The sequence below is a fragment of the Siniperca chuatsi genome, linkage group LG2 (genome assembly GCF_020085105.1).
Source record: "Siniperca chuatsi isolate FFG_IHB_CAS linkage group LG2, ASM2008510v1, whole genome shotgun sequence".
NCBI lineage: Eukaryota > Metazoa > Chordata > Actinopteri > Centrarchiformes > Sinipercidae > Siniperca > Siniperca chuatsi.
The window spans coordinates 1,057,501-1,071,977 of NC_058043.1; the positions used below are offsets into that span (position 1 = coordinate 1,057,501).

A 14,477-nucleotide genomic window follows, 5' to 3' on the forward strand; every position below is an offset into this window, starting at 1 on the left:
CATTCCTCCTTTAATAGTTGATGCTGCCCACCAACGCTTGTTTATTTTATAATCGATTAATCTGACAGTTATTTTCTCAATTAGATGATTAATCATTTAGTCAATAAAATGTCAGATAATAGTGCAAAACATGACGTATTTAATTTTGGCAGCAAATCCTCTCAGTTTCGGAGATGAACTGAAGGGAATGTTTGATGCTTTTGCTTGAAAAATGATTAAATGATTAATCGAATATCAAAATAGTTGCATCAGTTAAATGACTTACTGTTTCAGCTCTAATCGTGACCGTTAACTCTGAGGGAAATCTGTTTTCTGATCACGTGTCCCTGTCGACAGGACGCCATCGACTGCGTCTTCCTTCCAAAACGCCCGTCCTCCAAATTAAATGACACATTACGTTGTTTGTGTCTTCGCTCCGAACGCCTCAGCAGGACGACGTCCAAAGCTGTTACGAATCGCTGCTGGATGATACGTTTGGTTTATGATGTGACAGCGCTGGTTTAGGCACAAACGAGACAGACACTACACGTGACGGTTAGGGGACCGTCGTCGTCATGGTTACAGTAAGATTAGTGGCTGAGAGAAACCAACGTTGTCTCAACACCAACACATTTGTTTCATCTTCAGACTCGTCTTCGGCCCGACCGACGCTGACTCGAGTGACATCACTTGAGGACATTTATCAGACTGCACTCAGCTCCCTCTGAGACACTGAACACCTGGACACACCTGGACACACCTGGACACACCTGGACACACGCTGAGCCTTTAATGTAAAATGTGTCTTCGCACCATCAACAACAACATTACATCATTGACTTCTCAGCAGCATCACTTCCTGTCACGTTATTGATCGGAAGCTTCTGTCTCACACAAACAGCTCAGCCTGTCTGTCTGTCTGTCTGTCTGTCTCTCTCTGTCTCTCTCTCCCTCTGTCTCTCTCTCTCTCTCTCTCTCTCTCTCTCTCTCTCTCTGTCTCTCTCTCTCCCTCTGTCTCTCTCTCTCTCTCTCTCTCTCTCTCTCTCTGTCTCTCTCTCTGTCTCTCTCTCTCTCTCTCTCTCTCTCTCTCTCTCTCTCTCTCTCTCTCTCTCTCTGTCTCTCTCTCTGTCTCTCTCTCTCCCTCTGTCTCTCTCTCTCTCTCTCTCTCTCTCTCTCTCTCTCTCTCTCTCTCTCTCTCTCTCTCTCTCTCTCTCTCTCTCTCTCTCTCTCTCTCTCTCTCTCTCTCTCTCTCTCTCTCTCTCTCTCTCTCTCTCTCTCTCTCTCTCTCTCTCTCTCTCTCTCTCTCTCTCTCTCTCTCTGTCTCTCTCTCTGTCTCTCTCTCTCTCTCTCTCTCTCTCTCTCTCTCTCTCTCTCTCTCTCTCTCTCTCTCTCTCTCTCTCTCTCTCTCTCTCTCTCTCTCTCTCTCTCTCTCTCTCTCTCTCTCTCTCTCTCTCTCTCTCTCTCTCTCTCTCTCTCTCTCTCTCTCTCTCTCTCTCTCTCTCTCTCTCTCTCTCTCTCTCTCTCTCTCTCCCTCTGTCTCTCTCTCTCTCTCTCTCTCTCTCTCTCTCTCTCTCTCTCTCTCTCTCTCTCTCTCTCTCTGTCTCTCTCTCTCCCTCTGTCTCTCTCTCTGTCTCTCTCTCTCCCTCTGTCTGTCTCTCTGTCTGTCTCCCTGTCTCTCTGTCTCTCTCTCTCTCTCTGTCTGTCTGTCTCTCTGTCTGTCTGTCTCCCTGAGTCAGTGAGTGTAACCGGCAGTGGGGTCTGGAGGATCGGGGTGCAGCAGGAGTCATTAGCAGTAGCTGGCAGGCTCACTTGGCACTCTTTTTGTGTGTGTGTGTGTGTGTGTGTGTGTGTGTGTGTGTGTGTAGTTGTTGTTGGGGGGGGGCTAACGGCTTCCTTGAAACCCCCCCTGTCTAAAACAAGGTGCTGTGTAAGGCGGTTGCTGATAGAAATCCTGACTCTACGGTCGGTCGACCCTCCACCCCTGACGGTGGGAGCAGGCCTCCCGCTCAGCGGCCTGATGGTCAGCATAAATTACCTGCGAATGTGAGAGCTTTACAGATTCAATCTTAACAGACGGACCCGAGCCGGCCTGATGCCGTCTCACAGGTTTGATATTTATGACCCGGCGTCGGCCACCCGGAGCATGAACACAGTCGAGGCTGAGGCGAGGCGGAGCGAGCCGAGCGTGGCTGTCCACCGCGGCTGCTGGAGATGTGTCGGGAGTCAGCGGCGTAATACCGTCTGTGTGTGTGGCTAATTATCTACTGTCGTCTTATTCTCAGCAGCCACAGAAATCTGCGAAAGCCGTTGTTATGAATGTGAAGCATGAAGAAACAACACATTTCCCACACTAACTGGTGTTTAGAAACGCGAGCGGTGAAAACGTGCCCACACAGACTCCAGACCAGCGTGAGCCTGACGTCAGGTGAGAAGCCGCCTCCGATAAGAAAACACTGCTGGAGTGTTTACAGATGAGCTGCAGTTTATAAGTCGCACACGTCGACAGAGCTGCTGGACATGGAGGATTTGTTTTAGAGAAGACACTTTTGGAACCACAAGTGTGTGTCTGTCCTGCAAGAGGACGTTTGCATGTGAGGGAAGAGTAAACAGCCTGATGTGAGCTCAGCAGAAAGATCAGGGCATCGCTGGTATTTATGGTATATATTTTAATTCCCTGCTCTCATATTTTGCGCCAATCACATCGGTGTGGTGCCGAGCACATCGAGACAGATGCAGTTTGACTGTTTAGGGTCTAAAACTGGGCTGCGGATCCTCAGCAAACACCTCCCTTTGTGCAAAAGTTTCCATAACAGTGCCATAAACCAACAGTTCATAACGATCACTGCCAACTGTGTTTTACACACAGTGATAATGCAGGTGCTTTAAATAGTCACAGCGGTGCCTAATGCTCACACGTTATAATAATAATAATGAAACTTTACTTATAGAGCACAAAGGACAAAGTGCTTCACAACAAGAGACATGAAACACCACAGTGAATGATGAAATATAAAGAAATAAAACACATGAAATACACAAAAGAAATAAAATAAACAATACAATAAGCAGCCAGTTCAGGTAAAATCAGGATCTGCTTTCAGGTAAAAATGTGTTTTGAGACGAGACTTAAAGAAGACTCTGACTCAGACAGCCTGATGTCTTCGGGCAGGTTGTTCCAGAGCCTCGGGGCCCTGATGGCCAAAGCTCTGCCCCCCTTAGTTTCCATCCTGGACTCAGGAACAGACAGGAGACCCCTGCCCGAAGATCTCAGACTACGTGAAGGTTCATCAGGGATTACAAGGTCTAAGATACAGTCTGGAGCCATGAAGAGCCTTAAAAGTAATGATGCTATGACGGATGGTCTGGCGTTGGAAAACTTCCGTGTATCTGTGAAATCGAACACCAGCTCCACAGTGACTGAGAAGCATGTGTCCTCACGGCTTATTTAAATCTGATGAAAAGAAGGCGTCTGCATATTTCGGACACTCGGTGACTCCTGTACTAAGCAGCACACATCGTCTTCCCCTCAATAGATTTTTTTCCGCCGTTTTGGGGATTTGATCCGGTGACCTCCCAGTCACAGGCTCACACCGATTCACCAAGTCTCACATCAGTACACCCTTTTAACATTTACCAGCTCTGAAACACAGAGAGGGATATTGATAAATTGCTGGAGTGCACACACACACACACACACACACACCAACATTAAATGCCAAGGCTCGAGAGGGCATCACCGCGCTCCGTCCAGGAAATCAGTTCTCCCTTCTCGTCACGGCTTTAGGAGGATCATAACTGTCAGTCACCGCACGGCTGCATGCGCTTACTACGTGAACCACAAGTAATATTCCTCTAGTGACATTTTCCTTTCCACATTTTCCACAACTCTAAAGCATTATGTTGTTGCAACCTCCGATGGATCATGCGGCGGAGCGGAACTGATAGTAATGAAGCACTCTGCAGTGCAAATGCTGAATGCTGTTAGATTGTGTTGTTTGATGCGACCTGTTGTTTTGTGCAAATGATGGTCGGGCGATACGGATAAAACCATCCATGACGGTGTATTTAATGTTATATCATGATCAGCAATCATGATTTGGATTGATTTTCATTTTCTGGAAACTGCATAAACAGAAAAAAAGAAACCAAATGCGAATGTAACTTTTAAGTCAAGTAAATATCTTCAAAAATCAAGGTTCTTCATCACATTAGCAAATATCCTGTAAATCCAATATTGCCATAAAGTAGTCCTGATCACTGATTTAATACAAGCAGAGATATTAAAAGGGGGTCGCTATGTTGTTGTAAAAGAAGGTATAGAAAAATATTTATATATCGTCATATCACCCAAAACTATATAGCACCCTATTGTTCAGTAGGTCCTATACTTGCTTTTTGGCTGTTTGCCCATTTAGTGCAGTTCATTTGACACACCTGTCAATCAAACTCTGCTGCGGTTCATCAGAAACAGAAGTTCAAATGCTGAACTGCTACCAAATCCAAGTTTTGGTGGTGACGAGCTAAGGATGCGAGCTCTAGGCTACAGGCAGCATGTTTAAGATCATTCTGTAACCCTGGTAACACGTAAGAGCGTCGCAACACGATCCCCGATCAATCAGAAAGCAGAGAGGAGTGAACAGCAACGGCAACCTGACGATCGCTATCCTGCCGTAATATTACAGGTAAAGATGCCTCTTTTTCCGGTTTCTATCCTTTTGTCACTATTCATGATTTACGAGGTCCAGTTGCTGTCTCCACTATTCATTTCTACAATCAATTATTTCTTCTCGAGGTCACATAAGAAGCAGTCAGTGCAAACTGACCTGCTGTCAGTCCACAAAATTAGATTTTCCTCTCCGGATCAATCCTCAATGAAGATGGAGGATGACATCACCAAAACTGTCACAGCTCTTGGTTTGTTTGTAAATGACCAATATGTCACGAAGTGAAATGCATTTATCAATCAATACGCAATGTTAAATCAAACACACACACGTCTCCTCTCAGCCGTAGAGCTGTTTATCATCGGGATTGTTTTGGTGCGAGCTGCAGACTTCTGGAAATGTCGGCTGCTCGGTTACTGGAGGTAATCCTCAGGTTTGTTGTGAGCAGCAGAAAGAAAATAGTTCCCACAACAAACCTGAGGATTATCTCGAGGACCCGGGTCCGGATTTCTGGAAAGAGACGTTGCTGTCGAGTTTTTAAAATGTTTTTTTTTTTTGCCGCTTTGAGCTCCAAAAGCCGAGCGCCATATAGACCCATTATATTAAAAAAAATCTCTACGGCCGACATCTCCAGAACTCTGCAGCTCGCACCAAAACACTCCGGATGATAAACAGCTCTACGGGTGAGAGGGACCACGTGTATTTTTGATTTTGGGGTGAACTGTCCCTTTAAGATCGTTTCCGACAGTGTGCTTACGTTCGATTCATAAAAGATACTGAGCAATAAAAAACTTGCTTACGCAGGTTCTAAGAAGTCCATCACCAGCACCTGTGATCCATAAGTCTCAAACTGACGGCTCCGGCCTTACAATCAGCGACGCCCGCTTGTTTAGTGCTGGCTCTGATGAGGGTTTAGTCAGGATCATCATGCGCAAAGAAGTCATCCCAGGCTCTGAAAAGTCCCCTTCGAAAAGCACTACCACTAACACAAGAACAGGTTTCTTCTTTCTAATTTGACACCATTTATAGAACATCGCATCCTGTTGTTAATTCCAAACAACTTGCGTCTGGCAATGAATCCGTCCGTTTTATAGACGAGGCCCCTGGTGTGGAAATCAGCAGCCGGACCAGTCCGCAAACTGGGGAGCTCTTCGGATGACGACCAGCACAGTTTGAACTGAGCACCCACTACTACTCAACAACGGGACGGGCCGTTCTGTGTCTCTGTTAGGACCGGGCGGGATACTTCAGACAAGGCAAATATCCTTCACTTAATGTGGAGGACGTGTCCTGTCTGACGCACTTCATTCAGGCAAAGGACACTTTGGCTTGTTACCTTTTTGACGAAGTGAATGAGCCGAGCTCTCCTACCATCAACTCTTCCCTCCAAACGTCTTATACCGAGTTACTCAGCTGAAGATAGTGCTCCCATGTTTAACGGTCTTCCCACTCTGCTCACAGTCTCTCTCTGTCTTCAGCGTTAACATCATTACAATGCTGTTTGTTTGAGTTTGTGTAGCTGCACTGGTTTATGTGGGGTCATCATTTCTCCGGCTGCAGCCTGGATGGTGCCAGAGGTTCTTTTTATTGCTTCAGGCTGCATGTTTGGCTCTTTCAAGATTAAAACCCTCTCCATTTTTCTCGCCCACGACGCCCAGGGAAGTGTCCCCCGGTTAGAGGCTCCAGAGGATCAACTGGAGGGGCCCACTGGGGACAGAAATAATGCGGACTTCAAGCTTTGTTTTTAGAGTACTTTTCCAAACTTCTGTGTCTCGCAGCAAAACAGAAAGAAACAACCAACCTAAAAAGGGTCAGAACCCTCTAACTTCTGAGATACATCAGGACGTATTTTCAGTAACTGCAGAACTGACGAACAAATGCAGCTGCAGAAATGAGACAAAAAGGAGAAATATGTAACATAACTTAATGTTCTCTGTCACCTGACCACATTTATGCTTTTTATTCTGACGCCTAGAAAAATGAACCCGCGCCACGACGGTACAGCATGTCAGACGGATGCTAGAGCTAATCTGGTCTTCCTCAGTCCAACCAACCCCACATCGCCGACAGCCCACTGGGGCTTTGCTATATGGGTTAACGGTGTCTATCCCGGCCACACAGCCCACCACAGCTAAATTATTCATTCACCTTCTGACTGCTGCCTGCCTTTCACTGCTGCACTCAGCGTGGAGATTAGCGTCGGTTAAAGGCTTGGTCACTGTGCGGCGTGGCAAACAGCCCACACGGCAACAAGAGCAGCCAGAGACCAAAGGAGATCAAGTGGAAGAGGACCGACTGTGAAGAAATGTCAACAATGAAAGAGAAGCGGTGAGACAGGTCCGGAGGCGGCCGCTGCAGAGTCTTCCTTCACATTCCTGCAGATAAAAGCTTTACAGATTGTAACAAAACATGTATCTTCACAAGCTTACCTTCCCTTTTAACTTCTGATGAGGTTAAGAGGTAAAATGTGTTTTTGTGCAGCATACGAGAAGCCACTCTGAGCTCAAAGCTGTTGTCTTTGGTCTTCATGGTGATTATGTTTCTGGGCAGCAGCTACATTTTATAAAATGTTGTTCTATCAGTTGCTTTCAAGCCAAATTGAATAGTTTGCTAAAGGCTACTAAAGTCTGGAAGCACTAACTCTGCATTTTATTGGTTTTGCTTTGTGTACAAATACTTTTACTTTAGTGTGTGTGTGTGTGTGTGATGTACTGCAGTAGGTCATTGTGTATGAAGTGGCCTGTTTGTTTAGTGGTGTTCTGTCACTGTGTGTGTGTTTTAATTGTGACCTGCAGATGAAAACTAGATTTCAGTTTGTCCATTGTCCCTTTCATCAGATACACAGAGATTCACCAGATCCACTTCCCGATGATATCGTTATCTCTGACGTCCATAGAACTGTGTCGAAACCACAGACAAAACAACGCTCCTTCTCGCTGCAGAACCTGCCTGAGAATCCTGCTGTTTCTAAGTCTCCTTCAGTCTCACAGTGATCCAGAGACGGCTGTCTGTCCGTCCACGGGTCCACTGCAGACAGGAGCTGCTGACTGCTGGTTCGGCTGCTCTGATGGGACAGTTTGACTACATGTGAACACATACAGGCTAAAAGGACGGGGTAATTATGTCAGAGGGAGGTAGCAATAATTTAGTTTGTAAATCTACACATACCGTCAGTAATGAACACTGTTATAGTGATGATAAAGCACCTTTATGAGCGGCTGTATATCTGCTGCGAGCCGTGCTGGGGAGTCTTTCTGGAGGCAGAGGTGTAGATGTAAGGCTGATGGTATCTGCATCGGGTCACTCGGCTGCTCTAAACTGTGCTCGACCACATACGGTTAATATTCCTGCGGCTGCTCACATTAAGTGTGTACTTCTATTAATGTTCATTGTAACTCTGCTGCATGAGCGGCTCGTGTTCAGTCAGAACATTCAGGATGTTCAAGAACATAAACATGTTACGTACCGTTAAACACGAAACAGGGGCGCGTGTTTGATTTAAATACATTTCAGAAGCCAATGTAGCAAACGATGATACACCTGTGTATTGTTACTGTGTTGTTGATTAACTAACTGCCTAAAATCACTGTCAGCTGCCTTCACAGATAGCTTGGACTTTGATAGATAAAGTTGTATTTTCCTACAGAGAGCGTTGTGCTCTGACTGCTGTTCAGTTCTAGTGGCTGTTAAGGAGAATAGTAAGTAGTAGTTTTTTTTACTTAAAAATCTAAGTCGGTGGTTTATGTTTAAGCCCCGAGTAGTGTCTGCAGGTTTTCCTTTCAGGCTGCATATAGCCCCAACAGCCTTCACCAGTAAGGCAGGGCAGCCTGAGAGGCAAAACTGAGAGCAACAAAACATTTCACAGTTTACTGCTGCGAGCGCAGGTAATAAGTGCAGCGACTTAGACACCTTTATCACCTCCGAGCTCGTCTCATCTGGACAGGACAAAGTTCAGAGAGACTTCAGTGACATTAGTCTGGATTTTTTGGTTCTTTGAAGCTGCTTAAAATTCATCTGGAGTGTTGTCAGAGCATCAAGTCCGGAAGCCCAAACCTGCAGCGTACTGACGGTCAGCTGGATCAGGACCAGGACACATGATTTGCAATGAAAGTGTGTTGATATCATTCAGATTTAAGAACACACAGTAACTGAGAAATCATTTCGATCTGGTGGTGTAAATATGAGTTATATACTTAGTAACTTATGTACTTATACATGATAAAATACGCAACAAACTCAAAGTTTGTACGCTAAAAAAGAACCAAATGTAGCCGTGAGCAAAAAGACAAAACCTCGACTCAAAGATTCTCAGTGTTAAAAGACCAAAGGAGCAGAAGATTTCATTTGACATTAAAAAAGGAATTTGACATTTGGACACTAAAACTTTACTGATTAACTGCAGTTTGTGAACGTCACCAATCACGCACCAACATAACTCTGTAATATCTCAGTTTAACAGTCATCAAAGTGTGGAAACCGTGTGGAGCTCAGTAACAATGCAGCAACACAAATAAAACGAGATTCAGGGCTGGAAATCTGTTGCCCCAGTGCATGCTGGGAGGTTACCTCATGAAACTGCCGTCACATGATCAGCATTCAGCCAATAATACTGCTCGTGGTTTCAACTCCACTCATGTTGCCTTTATTAAATACTGGAGTATCAGGAAACACGATTTTTCTTGTTCTAACACTAAACTCATGGGAGCAGTTTTCGAATGCCACACAATCGCAAAACGGACAACACTTAATCTCCAACCAAAGTTTAGAAAACAAACGCTGGAAACTGTAAATGTAATAAGGAGCTATCTGAACGTGGTTAAGATTTAAAAAAAAAAGGAAACGTCATATATTTTGTATGTTAAAATACAAATATTCTCTTTTCCTTTGTTCATTCCAACAGCGCTGACATTTGAATTATTCAGCCATGACCTCCCTAAAGACTGACTCCATGATCAAACCGCTCTGTGATGAACACCGCTGGTCAGGTGTGTTCGTAGCACAGTTAACAACAAACACGTTTCAAGTTTTGACATGACAACTCGTTTGCTCATTTGAGAGCACGCAGTTTAGTTTCGCCGTCTAATGATTTTAGTGAGTTTACCTTTGATCTCTCGTCATGCTGAGTCCTCCCCCGGCCAAAGATGTGGCACCAGCTAAAATGGCCTCATATAGTCTGGCAAGCAGGAAGTGGAAGAGACCAACTGGGTGTGGAGGAGGGGAGTCCACTTTTTTGGATCCTAGTAAAATCTAATTATTTGAGGACTTGTTGTTTTTCTTTGACAGTCTCATAGTGATTACATACTGTGTGACTGCTTGTAGTGAAGTTCATTTGCAATTTTATAGGAGTTTTTAAATATGTTCAGTAGAGTAGAGTGAGTATGGAAAATATGAACTGTAATTTTACTGATATATTAAAAAGGTGGCTTTGTTACTCTTACTATTGTAGAGTCAGTACTTTTGTCAGGGTCCTGTCTGAGTAAGGACCGACCTGATTGGTCAGTAGTCGCGCTGTTTGTGTCTGATCCTCTGAAGTTAATCTGCTCTGGAAGAAGTTAGTGCTGCATCATAGGTTACCACGGTGATCTATCAGCTTTGTGAAACCGGAAAACCCGAGCTGCATGCAGAGATAGCTGGATAACCCACCGATCTGGCTTCGTGCCTGACCCCCACAGATCTGCAGGTATTCACTTGTGCCTTTACCTGAATGAAACCTTAGTTTTCACCAGAACAAAAACATTGAAAATGTTCTGCAGATGTACGATGTAAATGTTTTGTCTGATAATTTAACAAAAGTTTCAGGTGCCATTACATTTTCCATTTACCAATCGCATAACTATACTGTGCATACAAACACATATCATTATATCATATTATCTGTATATTCCCTCACCCAGCCGTCCCCTGACAGTATATTCAGACATCGCAGAGGGACGTAAAAGACACTTCAAGCGAGTTCTCTAACATAAATGTCACTGTCGAATTAATTTAAACGTCAGTTCCCTTATAGCAGTGTTTTTAATAAGCGCCCCCCCTCCCGCTGCGTTTGATGCATGACTTATCAGTCTGCCAGATGGTAGAGACGGATTCATCCCTATTAATTTCAGCAATACAGTAAAACATTAATGAGGACTCCTACACATCACATCTGCAGCAGGTGCCACGCAGTGAGAGTGTTTAATTAAGCTCTTATTTAAATGAGTTGTTTCCATGTTTGGTTGGACAAGAGCTTGTAGAACAAGAGGCCGGAGCAGCGATGATGACGGACACGATGTCAGCGCGACGAGATCACTCATAAATGATATCGTGTTTGAAACGTCGTGACGTTGTATTTATATATATATATATTTATTTAGATTTATCTCCAGCACACAGTACAGTGTGTTTTTTCAAATGTATTTTTTGTAGCTCTTTGTACTGTATAGTACAACATAAGAAACATAAGAACAAACAACATTTTGGATTAAAGCAGTTTAATCGATCTAATTGATCGGAAAATGATTTTGACATTTGTGCCTAAACAAAAGTCGAAATCAACTGAAAGCAAACTAAAAGAGAACAGTGTACTATATAAGTCTATTAAAAAAATCTAACTAAAACTGCTTATTTGCAATATTAAAATCTGGTGAAAACTGAATAAATCAATAATACAAACATCACTGCAGTGGCCAGTGCTTTCTGGCAGCATCTACATTTTGGATTCTGTCACATTAAATCAGCTATGATGTATATTTTTATAATAATGAATGAAAAGACAACGTCTTCGGTGTGAAACGCGACAAACAACACGTCCGATGAGTACCGACGCGGCACCCGAGGCTTCATTAGGGCCCATCGTTCGTTTTGGTTGGTCTTCAGAAACTGACATTTGAATGCAGCAGAGTCAAAGAAACTGTTCAGCCTTTTTTGTATAGTATGTAAGTATGAAGAAGAAACTGAACAATATATGAAATACAGTCATGGAACTTTTCAAATCCTCTGCATTGTCCCTGACAGACAGCGAAACATGAAACACACCATTGTATTTAAAGGGCCAGTGCAGCTCATCAGACACAGCTAGCTGATGATGCTACATCTCATTAGGATGCCATGGATCTCCTCACAAACAGCCCTGCGCAAACAAGTCATTTCTAACAAAAGGTAACTCTGTTAAACACGCAGCACAGCGGAGAGAATGGGTGAAAAATACTCTGCACCAGTGCTTCCTTCACACATTCCTGACAGGATCACATTTAATTAAACTTTGTTCCTAGTAAGCAGTTCAAGTCATCAACATGAAGTAAAGTAGTTATCTATCCTTAGATGTCACATTTTAATGGCAGTAATCTCGTTATCTAAAGAGCCAGCAGTGGAAATCGCTTCTAAAAGCATAGATAACGACTGAGAGCCATGCTTTTAATTTGAAGCTCTAGAGTTCAAGTTCCTGTTCAGCCATAACGTGTCATCAGGACAATCAAACCGTTTGATTACTTCTTATAAGCCACTGAGCTAATTATCCTGCAAACTTACAAAACAGCACTTGACTGAGGTCCAGTCAGACAAACAGCGAGCTGCAGCGGCCTCCTCTCGGTAAATTACCCACACTGCACTGCACCGAGCTACATATCATTACCTCTCCACTCCTCGAGGATACATTCTGCTGCCCTGCATTTCCTAATCATCCACCAAGAAGCGTTTCACTGCGAGTCGCTGGTTAACAGACAGAGAAACGGAGAGAGACGCTGGAAAAATCCATCGTGTTCTCCTGCTTTTTGTTACGTTTCACAAAAGGAGTCAGAAGATCCACGAATCACACACTCTCCACTGCGTCACGAGTACTCGCACACACACACACACACACACACACACACACACACATCCTCACATAGATGTAAGAGTATGTGTAAGCATGTGATAATGTGAATGACTGGAGAGCGAGGGAAGCGTTTGCATTATGGGAGATGTGAAGTTACTTTAGCGTTGGACACTGAGTCCGTTTCTGTCCACCTGTTGTGATGCACGTTTTCAATTTGTGCATAAAAACGTCTGAGTGGTAAAACGCCAGAAATATCACAAAAAAATGTTTTTACACTTGTCTGAGGTGCAGAACCAGAAGCAGCCGGAGTGAATAACTGCTGACGTCATGAAGAGCTGAGAGCATCAGCTGTGTGGAGCGATGAGGAGGCTGGAGCCTTCCTCACACGAACACATGAAGCCGACAGAAACGTCCATCATGTTTCCATCGTCTGAGCTTTTACTGACGTCGTCTCGCCGCGTCCTCTTCTTCTGCGGTGCTTTAACGGCAGCGGCTGGAGGATCAGCTCCACCAGCTGTTCACCTCCATCAGCCAACGAGCAGCAGCGGGCGGAGACGAGCAGCGAGTCACGGTTTCTCTTCACGAGTTTCTGGAAGTTCGGTTAAACTTTGTGTTGCATTTGGAGGGAAACTTGACTGCTGACTATGACGCTGGGATCAAACCTGTGAGCCGTCCGTCTTCACAAAGATTACAAAGCTTCAGAGGGTCAGAAGCTCTCCTTAAATCTCAGTTTAACACCTGGACGCACCTGCAGGATTTATGACATCACTACTGGGTTGAAGCCAATCAGGGCCCAGTATGACGCCCCCAGTTCTCAGACACTGAGAATGGACTTTTCGGTGGAGTAGGAGGCGTCTCGTGTCCAGCTGTGCAGTATTTACATATTCAGAGAGGAGATGTCAACAAGTTAACTGAAGTTTTCTGTCTTAAATCACGTCTGCAGGACATCTTTAGGCAAATGAAACTACTTGCTTACAGTTAGAAAGAGACTTGCAGCAGTAACTTCACACTGTGTTTGCCTTCGCTGATTAGCGAGGAGAGTTATTATTAGCACGACCACGAGCGGCCACTTGTTAGGAAAACAGACTCAAAGCTCATTTTAAGAAAGAAGACGCGTTGGAGGGGAACAGATGTTAATGACTACGGGTCCGTGAGTGGGAGGTTTAGTTTCACCTGAAATATGAGACGGTGTGTTGAGACCAGATCAGGCCAGGTAAGATGTCTTGTTAGCAGATCACATCTCTGGACCCGATCACCTGATTTAACAAGTCTCAAGAGGAGCGCTTATTTTTCAGTGTTTGCAGCTTTACAGTGAGCATCTATCACTTCAGAAGCAGACGTGAAATCTTTTCTTTCTCTGCTAAGTCAAGCTGTGAAAATGGAGAGCGGTAACGCAGGCGGGCAGCCGTCCAGCAGGGGTGCATCATGGCCCCCACGCCTGAGGGTGGGTGGCCCGAGGCGTGACAGTCCAATTAAAAGGTGAGGAAACACGATGTGTCAGAGGATGTCTAATCCACAGCAGCTCTGACACCCCCAGCACTAATAACCACTCAAAATGTCTTCCTCGTTGCTCTGCTTCCTCACCCACTCCTTTGCTCCCTCGCTTCTTTTTTCTGACCCGTCTCTTCTTCGTCTCCTCCGTCTTTCGATCTCCTCGGCTGCTGATCCAGTCATTACTCGCTTTCCCATTTTGCTCCTTAGTTTCTCCTTCTTTCTTTCTTATTGATGTTCTTTGGGCTTTATTACAAATTACAATATTTTACGATAGCTTTGGCTCAGTTTCAATCTGCAGAACTTATAAACACAAAAATCTGTTGTTCCATACAAAGTGCTGAACATGCCCGCTGGTCCAAATACAGACACCTAACATTATCATTCCCAGGTCTCGTGCGTACAGATCACTGAATGTGTTTGAACATCATCACCCAGCTGAGCTGTCCTGTAAAGTAAGTGCTGAGAACAACGTCTGTTACGGTTTCGTGTGAGCGGTGGCTTCGTGCTGGATGCCGAGCAGCGTTACTGTGTTCCTGAAGGCCAAATGT

At 44.6% G+C, this 14,477-nt stretch overlaps 1 protein-coding gene across 6 annotated transcripts in view; it reads right to left on the reverse strand.

The window, feature by feature from the left end:
* Positions 1-14,477, reverse strand: part of LOC122886169 (metabotropic glutamate receptor 7) — a 278,435-nt gene that overhangs the window by 184,932 nt on the left and 79,026 nt on the right. The window contains exon 1 of one of the 6 annotated variants that reach the window (XM_044218172.1): positions 9,745-9,793. The exons of the other annotated variants lie outside the window; for them this stretch is intronic. The gene's annotated coding sequence lies outside the window, so the exon portion shown is untranslated. Of the gene's footprint in view, positions 1-9,744; positions 9,794-14,477 lie in introns of those variants that run through there. 6 annotated transcript variants of the gene reach the window in all.